General features: G+C 36.9%; 1 long non-coding RNA gene and 1 other non-coding gene across 3 annotated transcripts in view; one reads left to right on the top strand and one right to left on the bottom strand.

The window, feature by feature from the left end:
* The window catches only part of LOC113600659 (uncharacterized), a 48,247-nt gene that overhangs the window by 19,395 nt on the left and 16,205 nt on the right, over positions 1-12,647 (top strand). For both annotated transcript variants that reach the window (XR_003421765.2, XR_008292623.1), the window contains exons 2-3: positions 705-4,555; positions 10,210-10,379. This is a non-coding gene — a long non-coding RNA (uncharacterized LOC113600659). The remainder of the gene's footprint in view (positions 1-704; positions 4,556-10,209; positions 10,380-12,647) is intronic.
* Positions 10,127-10,233, bottom strand: LOC113600714 (U6 spliceosomal RNA). The gene has a single exon (XR_003421830.1). It is a non-coding gene; the product is annotated as a U6 spliceosomal RNA (small nuclear RNA).

Genomic DNA, 12,647 nt, shown 5'->3' with positions numbered 1-12,647 from the left:
CCTACTAATTCAAAATTCACATCCTGTCAAAACAACCTACTGAAATTCTCTTCATTGCACATATCACCTTCAGTGCTTTCCTTCCGCTTATTTATTTGTACTGCTTACCTCTCCTCATTTGAATGTAAGCTCAGTTAGAATAGTAGCTTTCCTTGTCCTGTTTAGTGTTCTATTTCCTTCACCCAGAACAGTTCCTGGCACATAGTAGTTACTCAGTAAAGTTGGTTGTTAGATTAATACTAATACTAACGTTACTTTCTGTTTCAGTAGATGCGCATTCTTTCCAAAGGAAACTCTATCTTTTTATGGGAATGGTGACATCTACTTACCACACACCTTATTATTTAGATTAGATACAAAAAACAGTCTTGCCCTTAGTATAAGGACAGGTTTTTTGTTAATGAATAGCCCCTACAGGTAGAGAACAATCATGGTAAGTGGGCAAGGGTGATGAGGCATGTAAGGTCACATACCCAAATGTCCCATACTGAAGAAATTTTCCTAAAGCACCATTACATCATCTTTTTAAGCAATGAATATTTCGTGTTCTATTCCATACTACCTAATTTTTGTTTTAATTTATAATTTCTCTAAAAAAGTTCAGGTAAAAATAACATTCTGGGATGATAAACTAAATTGTTAGTAGCACAAAGTAATTATTCAATTAATATTAATTAATTTTCTTTTATTATCTTCCATTCCAGAGACCATGCCTTTGAGAAACAGTGAGACATCAGTCAACGTGGTACATTTGTACATGGATAGAGAAAGTCTGGAATAAATTAGCAGCATCAATAACTTCTGGCAAAGGGATGAGATAAGCACATGAAGAGATACTTCAAATTTTTGTTCTACTTACTTCTGTGTAGTTTGGATTTTTAAAAAAAACTTAAAAAAAATCTCCATGCAGTCCTTATGTTATTAAAAACAAACAAATGGAAGCAAGGAAATAAAAGGATGAAAATTCCACACTTTTTCATTAAAGTAAACATGAGGAAATTTGGAGAAATTTTAGAGTGATACAAGACAATAGTTTAAGAAATGACTATGTTTTGAATTGGCACCGACATCAGTTTTTTGTTTCTAAAGTGCAGCTCTGAGGATTAAAAAAATAAACAACTTGCTGTTCATAGCAGCCGCAGTTTATTTGGAAAAAAAGATCTAAAAATATAGCTAATTAGTAAGTTATTTATAGCATATTAAGATGAGTAGAAGAAATGATTAATTTCTGTAATAATATTTTGGTTGTGACTATCAGAACATCAAGTGGCTTAACTGAAACAGCAAAAGAAAAATTCCACAAATGAGAACATTTTAGAACTAAAGGAAATTAGTTGCAAGTAAAGGTTTGACTGTGTTCAGACAGTTGTATGTTTTCCAGTGTGTGCTTGGATAAAGTAATGCACGTGAAAACCAACAACATGACAGTGGGATTGTATCATTTTCTTAACAGTTTTATCTAATGTTGTCACGTTTTGGCATTTTAATTTTATTATTTAATTATTTTTTAATTTTTAATCTTTATTTTTGAGAGAGACAGACAGAGCGAGAGAGAGGGAGAGGCAGTGTGAGTGGGGGAGAAACAGAGAGAGGGAAACACAGAATCTGAAGCAGGCTCCAGGCTCTGAGCTGTCAGCACAGAGTCCGACACTGAGCTCGAACTCGCAAACCGCGAGTTCATGACCTGAGTCAAAGTCCAATGCTTAACCGACTGAGCCACCCAGGAGCCCCTGGAATTTAGCATTTTTTAAATACATGAAAAATTTAAGAATTTGCATTTATTTTTATGTTGCTTATTTTTGTCTTACTTTTGTAATCAAATAACTTATACTAAAATTAACACATAAGAATTGAGGATAAAATTATCTCACATGCTTTGTCTTTATTCTTTTTCTTTTATTGTCTTAATTTTTGTTCTAATTTTTCACTTTGTTTTTATGTTTTCAAGCCACGCTTTTCTCTTTTTGTCCTTTTCTTTATGCTACTTCTAGTAATTATACTTTTTAAAAAGTGAGATGGATGATTTTGGGGATGAGTAAAACATTCCAATTTGGGATTCGATTCCAAATTTCCAATGAACGTGTGTAGAAAAATATTCAGGTTATTTTTTCAGTTTGAATACAGTAATCTATGTGGAAACCTAATGGGGACAGATGCTCTGAAAAATGGTTACATTTACATTCAAGATTAGAGTCTCCTGAAGAATAGGAAATAAAAGATCTTTGTGAAGCATTTCAAAATCAAAGACAAAGCAGAAATCATGCAATTAGATATAGGAAAGCATATGAAGATGTTCAAGTTCAATAATACAGTCTGGTTAAAATTAAAGAGAAGGAAAGTATGATCAATAAAGCTTAAGTATATAATTCAGCCATCAATTTCTATCTTGTTTCCAAATTTCAAATTGCTAATAAAATTATTATGATATCATTATCACAATGTTAAGTAATTACAAACCCCACAAATTATATATAAAAATGATTATTAAAATATGTAATAATAAAGTCATTATTCTTGTGTATAGGTAAAATATAATGATTGCTTTTTAAATTCAGGGTATAATAAATGTCATGGTGTGATCAATGATAGTACAGGATCAAAGTTTGAGATGAGGTCAATAAAACCACAAACAACCTTACATTATTTTCAGTGGATTTCTACACACGATGACAAAACAGCTGTGCTTCAAGCCTGCCTTTACAACAAATTATGAATAGGCATGAAAACAATGACAATTACTGTAGCTATAAAAGGATCCATTGCCCATAGATGTTTAAATTGTTCCATATCACTTAGGTTGATATATAAAATCTCGTGTTATCAAGAGGGCAGTAAAATTAGCTCTACTATCATAGATGAGTTAATACTTGGAATGTTTAAATGATGTGCCCAAGTCAAATAACCAGCTATTAAATAAAGAAGAAAGGGCATGTAAGTCTACTCCATGAGGCAACTGAGGAGATAAGATATTGCATAAGCCGTAAAGTTTGGAGGCATCTCTAACTTTTAATAAATGTTAAATAAAAGAAATATATGCAAAACGGTTAATAACCAAATGAGATTGAAAGGCTCATAATGAAAACCAGCTACTCTGTTTTCTACCTTCCCCACCCCTTTTGACACCCCTTCCCTGACCACTTCCTGCTCCAGGTACCGTTCCCCAAAAGCAACTACTTTTAATTATTTAGCTGTTTCTTCTGTTAGTTACACTAAGGCTCAACAGTATAAAAAAAACAAGTAACCGAAATAATGCATATAGCAACCAACTCTATTACCAAGTCTTAAATGTTTCAGAAACACAGAAACTTAGTGCCATCAGTGAGAATATCAATGGTCATTTTATAGAAGTGCTAATCAATAGATTTTTGCGAGAGGAAATGATGGACAACAGACCTTTTTTGTATATAGGATTTTGTGGTCAGCTCTTTTTATTTTCACTGAAGACAAAAGTCATCTCTATAATATCATGGTATTCAGAGAGAATTATGTTGGCGTATGCTTTGAGTAGGATGGTCTCAACAGCAAAGTAGCATCTGCCCAATAAAATGTTCCCTTGAAGCATCCTTTGGCAATCTTTGTCTTGGCAAAGGCAGTCCTCTGGTCATGTTACCTGGCGTTGGTCTTTTGAGGACAACAGAGTTAGTGGATGCAGGCTCTGAACCCAGCCTTTGTACATGGCTCGTGATGGGCAGGGACTGGATGAAATCTGTTCACAGAGAGCTGTCAGTTGTCCAGTGGGTACCTATGGGATCTATCAAGCATCACAGCAAATTCTGCCTTATACTGTCAATGCTTTACGTTATCTCCAAAATTGCATCTTTCTTTAACTAGTATCTGGTGGGATAGAGATAGCCTTTCAGAGGCTAGGTGTTATCTCCTATAAGCTGTCGTATTTTTATTGCTTGCCTTGAAATCTTAAGGGGCAAGAAGTATGAAGAAGCCGTCATTTATTATTTTTATGACAATATATTAAACTGGATTATTAATGCCCATCTTATTTTCATAATCATATGCTAAAAAATGGATTGTCAAGGTGTAGATACACCCAGAGATCATGGAATTTAAAAAAAAGGAGATTCCTTCACCTCAGATGCTACTATTGAAGTGTCCAACTATTTCCTTCCCTGTACTGAAGTGGAACAAGGAAAGCTAGACCTGCTTAAATGATGCTATAAAGACTGCTTAAGTAATTGGATACATTGTCAGTGGCTGTCAGGAAGAAGGTCGTAGAATACCACACTCAGTGGCTCTTTATCTGGGTTCAGCGATAAATGCCAGCTCAGTTCACTCAGTCAGCTTGCCTCCCTAATGATATGCTGAAGCATTAAAAATGGATTTCTTCTTTGTCAATAGTACATCATGTATATCTAAAATGAGTGGCAGTTTTCCACTCTAATTTGGTCCTTAGAATTTTCTTTTTCTTTCTCTCTCTCTCTCTTTTTTTTTTAGAAAGTTGGTACATGAACTTGGTGTGTGACACAGCTATAGCTCTACAGATTTTCAGTTCTGAAAAGTAGAGGGGTATCACAGAAAGATGAGTAGCCAGAATCTTTGGGTGAGTACTTGGCTATTAACAACTGTGGAAACCAGTTAATTAGTCATTTCTCTGCAGCTCAGTTTCCTCAGCTGTATGTGTGCAATTAAAATATCTTCCTGATGGTGCTGTGAGGATTAAATAGAATAACGTAGGTACAAAACACAGTAGGTCCTCAGAATATGCTTATCTGATTCTAGATAATAATGCCTTTAAAAATAAAAAAAAATGATTCTCTGATGTTCAGTTGACATTTTCCTGGTTGAAAATGTCTATGTAAATTAGATCTAAACAATAACAATGGTTGGAGGCTATGGACCAACAGGAACACTCATTTAATGCTGATGAGAGTGAAAATCGGTTCAATCACTTTGGAAATATTCTGCTATTACCTAAAGAATGTGACTAGCACGGAGTCCAGTAGTTCTAATCTTAGTTATACTTCCTCAGCCAGAGATATTCTTGTTATATGTACCTGGAGACATAATTTAAACATGATTTTAGGAGCACTGTTTGTAGCAGAAAGAAAACTATAAACAATCCACATATCTCTGAACAACAGATTGACAAACAGTAGAATGAATAAGCTTTTTAAAGGGGAACTTCATGTGTTTAAAGCAACATGAAAGGATCTCACAAACATATTAATCCAAAAGGCAAGTTAGAAAGATATACAATGTATACAGTGTTCCATTTTATATAAAGTGCAACAACACACAAAACCAAAACAGCATAGTTTAGACTATCTATCTATCTATCTATCTATCTATCTAATCATCTATCATGTATCTATGCATCTATGATGAAACCGTACAGCAAAACAAGGGAATGCTTAATATAAGGTTTAGGATAGTGATTACTTTTGGTAGGGAAGGAAGGTGATGCAACTGGGAAGAGATACCAAGGTCACTTCTTAACAAACTGGTTTCAGTCCTTTTTTAAAAAATCTGCAATTGCCTCTCTTTTACTTTCATTTTTAAAAAAGCCTTAATTTTTTAGAGCAGTTTTAGGTTCACAGTAAAATTGAAAGGAAGTTTCAGAGATTCCCTAGGTAGTTTTTGCTTCCACACATGGATAGCCTCTTCGTTATCAACATCTCTCACCAAAATGGTACATTGGCTACAATTGTTAAATCTATATCAACACATCATAATCATCGAAAGTCCACAGTTTACATTGTGGTTCATTTTTGATGTTGCACATTCTATGGATTTGGGCAAATGTACAATGACATGTATTCACCATTACTGTATCATACAGAGTACTTTTCCTTCCCTAAAAATTTTCTGTGCCTTTCTTGCTTATCCCTTTCTGTCCCTCACTCCCCCAAATCCTGGCAAACACTGATCATTTCACTGTCTTCATAGTTTTTCTGACCTTTTCCAGAATGTCATACAGTTGGGACCATACTGTATGTGCCTTTCCAGCTTGGCTTTTTTTTAATCTATGTAATATGTATTTAAGTTTCTTCTGTGTCTTTTTATGGTTTCAGAGCTCATTTTTTTCTAGTATTGAATAATATTCCATTGTCTGGTTGTACCACCTTTTATTTATTCACTTACCTACTGAAAAATATCTTGGTTGCTTCTAAGTGTTGGCAGTTATGAGCGAAACTGTTACAAACATCTATACCTTTGTATGGACTTAAGTTTTCATTTCCTTTGAGTAAATGCCAAGGACCATGATGGCTGGATTGTATAGTAAGTGTATGATTGCTTTTGTAAGAAACTAGCAAACTGTCTTCCAAAGTGGTTGTGCTGTTTTGCATTTCTACCAGTGGTGAATGAGAGTTACTCCACATCCCCGCCAGCATGTGGTGTTGTCAATTTAATCTATTTTAGTTTTTCTGTTAACAAATTAGCACAAAGTGGAAGGTTTAAGACAATTGAAATTTATTCTCTCTCCATTCTGGCAGTCAGAAGTCCAAAATCTATGTATCAGCAGAGTTCTTTCCTTCTGGAGGCTTTAAAAAAAAATTTTTTTTAATGTTTATTTATTTTTGAGAGAGAGAGAGAAACCCCGAGCATGAGCGGGGGGAGGGGCAGAGAGAGAGGAGAGTGGGAGGGGGGAAAGAGAGAGGAGAGTGGGGGGGCAGAGAGAAGGAGAGTGGGGGAGCAAAGAGAGAGGAGGGTGGGAGGGAGGGGCAGAGAGAGAGAGGAGAGTGGGGGGGAGGGGTAGAGAGAGAACTGGAAGCAGGTTCCAGGCTCTGAGCTGTCAGCACAGAACCCAGTGCAGGGCTCGAACCCACAAACTGGGAGATCATGACCTGAGCCAAAGTTTGATGCCTAACCGACTGAGCCACCCAGGCACCCCATCCTACTGGAGGCTTTAAGAGAGATCTGTCCCATGCCTCTCTTTTAGCGCTGGTGGTAATTTTTGGCATTGCTTAGCTGGTGTGTGCCTCAACCCAATCTCTGTCTCCATTTTCACATGGTCTTCTCTGAAAGTCTATATTCTCCTTTTCTGTCTTTCACGAAGACATATGTCATTGAATTTAGGGTCCACTCAACTCCAGGATGATCTCCTCTCAAGATCCTTAGCTTAATTAATCACATTTGCCAAGACCCTTTCTAAAATAGTCCCATTTACAGGTTCTAGGTAAATGTATCTCTTTGAGTGTCCATTATTCAACCCACTACAGTAGTTGTACATTTTATTGTTATTCCGTGAGTATAACAGACATGTTGATTCCTTTGGGTGTTTGATATATTTTTCAACAAAAGTAAATATGCTTAAAATAAAAAAGCAAAAAAAAGAAAATAGAGAAAAAATGTTCTAATGCCAATTGTGTGATTACGTTGTCTTCCCAAGTTGACAGCATAAAATAGAATTTTCTCAGTAAAGAAGTATTTTCCTAACATTTTGAAGTAAAATATGTTGTTTATATATTCATATTTATATACATGTATGTACATATTACATATTGAATTCTCAATAGAGTCAATTTCGAAATGTACTGAAGCTGAGTTTTCTATTCCTACATATATCCTATTAGAAATAACATTAAGCCTGATGTTATGCTTGAGCTTCTTTTTAATTTTGATGGTTAAAGTTCTGGATTCAAAGAATAAAGCATTAAATAAAAATTTTAAGTTGATTTATGAGTAGTTTCTTCTGATACCATTGGGCACTTCATGAAAGAGGAAAAAGAAAGGATCATCTGAAAGGAAAAGGTTCATCCTGACTGATAGCATAAGAAATACATGGCTATCATATTGACCACTAATTTCTAAAATATTAATAACCCATGTTGGAAGCGATGTGAATATACAGTCACCTTTTTCATTACTGGGAGGAGTGTGGTTTATCATCATCTTTCCAGAATGAAACTTGGCAGTGTATATCAGGAAGCTTACAAGTATTTTTATGCCCTTTGATCTAGTAATCTACTTATAGGAGTTTCTATTGAAGAAATAAGCAAATATTCATCTAGATTTATACAAACATATTTAATAGAGGATCATTAACCATAGTATAAAACTGGAAATAACTTAATTTTCCAGAAATAGGATGAGTAGTCACTACCCTTTCCAGTTTCTATTACCATGTAAAAAACTGTCCCCCAACCGAGTGGCCTAAAATAAAAATACGTTATTACATCTCACAATTTTGTGTTCAAAGCGCACAGTTAGATTGTACTGTCTCTGCTCCATCATGTCTGAGGCTTCAGGGGGGTTCACCTAAAAGCTAGGAGCTGAATGGAAGAGCTGGGCGTGTCTCTTTCTCTCTACAACATCTACACGTACCTAGTTTGGGCTTCTCCATATCCGGGTGGGCTCAGCATAGCTGGCCATTCACGCGGCAACGCAAGAGTTCACTACTGCGTTTTACAAGAGGAAAAAACGGAAACTTTGGTTTCTCATGGCTTGCTTGGAATCTGGAAGAGCGTCTGTCACTTCCACCATATTCTCCTGGTCAAAGCAGTTAGAGAGACTATCCATATTCATGGGGAGGGGACACAGGCCCTAACTTCTGATGGAAGGAACGTCAAAGAATGTGTCAGTCTTCAAATTTTCGCATTTGACGATAAAATCGCAACCAGTTAAAAGTATTGCACTGCTAGTTGGAAAACAAAGAGGGTAATCATTCTGAATAATACGTCTTGGTTGTAATTATAAGAGAAATCAGCTGATTTCCAAGGAAATTCCAAAATAAGAAAAATACTTTGCATAATGGTGTGATCTCTGAACCAAAATAAAAATCTTCTATGGTAGCTCCTTTGAAGATGGGTGTGTATTTGCATGCGATGTTTTGAGAAGTTTATGCAAGTTGTGAACATTTTTATAGCTTTATTCTTGTGAATATCAGAAACAATTGAACTTCACATGACATCAAAGTCAAAAAGAAATTGGTGACACAAATTAGTTGCAGACAGAAGAAATGGTGACAGGTCTCTAGGGACAGCTAGCTGCAGCCTAAAGATATGGGAAGAAATGCAAAGACTCAGTAAAGGAAAAAACACCAAAAAATGATGAAAAAAGACAAAAGGGGAAAAGTTTGAAGCATATTTTAAGAAGAAAAAATGTCAGGGGCTCCTGGGTGGCTCAGTTGTGTCCGACTTGGGCTCAGGTCATGATTTTGCAGAGTTCAGTCCCCGAGTTGGGTTCTGTGCTGACAGCACAGAGCCTGGAGGCCGCTTCAGATTTTGTGCTTCCCTCTCTCTCTGCCCCTCTCCCCTCGTGCTCTGTCTGTCTCTCCAAATAAATAAATAAATAAATAAATAAATAAATAAATATTAAAAAGAAGAAGAAGAAAAATATCAGCATTTACAAGGAAATAAGTGAGATTTGTAACTACTCGAAACTTGTGACACCACTATTTGGCATTTATTGAAGGTGACAAATTAAAGGCATTGCTTTTTCAGAGGTGTCTGTAGAAACAAAATGTTGAAGACAAGAAATATCGAAACAAACGGAGTCATGATTAGAGTAATGGTCAAGGAAATTATGGAATAGCAATGTATGAGAATATTATATGACCATAAGATTAAAAAATTGAAAGACTAAGAAAGACTGCATCATAAAGCTAATTGAAAATATATAATATAAAAGTGTCAGCATGCTAGAGTTAACATTTTGTGAAAAATACAAGTGGTAAAAAGTGGTATGCAGCTCAGACACGAAAATCTAACAGGGTCTACGGATAGCTGTTCCTTGGTAGGTTTGCTTAGTGTTGCAAATCTTACATTATTATGTAAGGGAGTGGTAAACCACTGTTGCTAAATATAGGACAGCAGAGCTGGAAATTCAAAGACTCTTTATGTTTCCTTTTTTAAGGATCAAACGATTTATGTTTTTAAAGATTATTTTAAAATATAAGGAGAAAAGGGGGACGGAAAGCTGTATGCATGCGAAATTATGAGATACCAGTTTTATAAACTCCTCCTCATCCTTCTGCAATTATGGTTTTGCCAACTACGGTAATATAGTCATAAACCAACACGGATCTTTTTAAACACGTGAGGTTCGGTTTAGTATCCTTACGCCCCAGAGCCGCACAATTATTGCCCTTCCTTTACACGCAATGAGAAAGAAGGGCTGTTTACTTTTTAATTTACTTTTTATTATTTATTTATTTATTCATTTATTTATTTTAAATATGGAACACTTCACGAACTTGTGTGTCACCCTTGCGCCGCGGCCATGCTAATCTTCTCTGTATCCTTCCAATTTTAGTGTATGTGCCGCCCAAGCGAGCCCAGGAAGAGCTGTTTACACGCTATTTCTGTAACGCATGGCCAGGGTTAAACCAGGTCCACAAAAATGTACTTTTCATCATGATAACTTGTGAATACGAAAAATTACTTGAAGGCATTTTTTTTCCCCCTTCTACCTTGGAAGAGCAAGTAAGGAAGAATGCAAGTATTAGTTGCCCCATTTTAATTCAGAAGCGTATTTAAGACGTGGGATCTGAGCGTCATGAAACTTGTAAATACTTGCCTCAGTAGACTGTGTTCCAACAGACAGTGCAAAATCATGCCTGTCTCTTCCTTGACTCAGAGGGTAGTTACTGTCCCGTAATAGTGACAAGGACAAAGGTTGCAGGGCATGGATAAAAGGAATTTTACTAATAGTTCAGTTTCTAGGGACCCCAGAGATACAGTCCAACTGTAATTTAGGAGGTCTAGCAACAGTAAATTATTTGTTCAAGGGCTCAAAGCTATTCAGTGAGTCAGGGCTTTGGCTGTGCTATCAGGTGTCCCATCTGCTGCATCAGGTCACCTTGGTCCACATCCCTGGCCTGGCTCTGCCCAGTACCTGTGGTCCCAGAAGGTTGGTTGCCTGAGACTGTGCCCTGGGGTCTCTGACTCCTCCCATCATTTCCATTTGTAAGTAACTTATGTCCTCACATTGTGATATCAAAATATTTTCTTGGAATATAAGGCTAATGTGGGTAGACTAGTCACCCTATCTTTTGTGTCCTAATATGGTGGTTCTGAACGTTTAGCGTGCATCCCGGTCATCTTGAGGGCTTGGTGAAAGAGAGATGGCCAGGCCTCGCTGCCAGGCCTTCTGATTCAGTAGATGTAAGGAGGTGGGAGGGTGGTGGGGCTGAGAATTTGCATTTTTAACAAATTTTCACATAATGCTGATACTGCTGGTTAAGGGACTGTATCTTGAAAGCCAGGGCTCTTCTAAAACATTTTTTGTGTCATTGTGTTCATGGCAGATTTTGTGTTATCTATATACCGTAGGAATTATGGATGTTTCCTAATCCTTCCACACCCTTTTGCTGGATGCACACTGAACTTATGAGCCCAGTCATAAGAAGACTGGCCAACCTTCACCTGGTGGCGTGTGTGGAGCTCCTGATGCTAACTGAGATAAATCCTGCCTCTACCGTCCAGCACCTTTCATGTTTAGGCTAAAATTGCCCCCTCCAGAGATTGCTTAGCCCAATAGATTAGAAAATCCTTGGCACGATGTCATGATCTAATGAGATTACTCTTTAACCTTCAATTTCCAGTAACATTCCAAATGCTAGGGAACTATTAAAGCCACAGTGTAATCATAAAATGTATACTAATGATCTCTCAGGGACAAATGTATTTGGAGTAGGAGCCATTAGATAGAATAAGAATTCTAGATACATTGTTTTGATTCATGCTAAGAATTCGTGGTTTATCCTTCACATGGGTTTCTACATTCCTTTCCCCATATATCATTTTTTAAATGAAAAAAATCAGTATCACAGTATTGGATTTTCCAAAGAGTTCACAATTACCACCAGTAGTTAGATAATAGTATTTTGGATGTTCGAGAATTACTAGTAGAGGTCAGCTGAAGGGAAAAGAGAATAACTGCAAAACTAGCCAAATAAGAGCCTCACCTGAAGTACCCGCATCATTTTCCTCTACTCTCGTCTCTGCTTTGGGATGAAGGTTGAGTTCCGGAACAGCATTAAAATATCTTGTGGCTGGGGGTGCCTGGGTGGCTCAGTCAGTTAAGCGGCCTTATCAGGTCATGATCTCACGTCTTGTAGGTTCAAGCCCGGCATCGGGCTCTGTGATGACAGCTCAGAGCCTGGAGCCTGGTTCAGGTTCTGTCTCTGTCTCTGTCTCTCTCTCTCAAAAAATAAATAAACATTAAAAAATTAAAAAAAATCTTGTGGCTTCATCGAGATGATGTAAATAAGGCACATCCTAGCACGTATTAGAACTTCCATATCTTCCCCACCACCCAACTCTACGATATTCACCTTTGTGTGGAGTAAAGGCACGTGGCTAAAAGAAAAGTTATTCATGCATTCTACTTAGGCACATAGTTCCCTGCTGCCTGGCTAGCCTAGAAAGGAGTCTGATTTGCTGATGATCACAATTAGGAGGGAATGATCCATTACATTACCTTTAATGAGCTGCAGAAGGTCACTTGGTTATGGATGGTCCCATGCAAAGGTTGTGGTTCAGGGTGATAGGAAATCCCTGACAGCGTCTTCCTGACATTTGTGCAGTGGCCATAACAAAGGAAGGATTGCTAGTTTGTAGTCATTGGAATGCCTAAACTTCACTGCATCTTTCCATTTGGACAAGCTTTAGTGTTACTACCTCAAGTGCTTAATAATTTATATACAGAGCTTATGTAACTGGCAGTTATGATGCACAGCATTAACTTAG

This window comes from Acinonyx jubatus, chromosome F2 (assembly GCF_027475565.1).
Source record: "Acinonyx jubatus isolate Ajub_Pintada_27869175 chromosome F2, VMU_Ajub_asm_v1.0, whole genome shotgun sequence".
NCBI classification, from domain to species: domain Eukaryota; kingdom Metazoa; phylum Chordata; class Mammalia; order Carnivora; family Felidae; genus Acinonyx; species Acinonyx jubatus.
The sequence above is the reverse complement of the archived record's forward strand: the minus strand, read 5'-3'. Positions and strand labels throughout refer to the sequence as shown.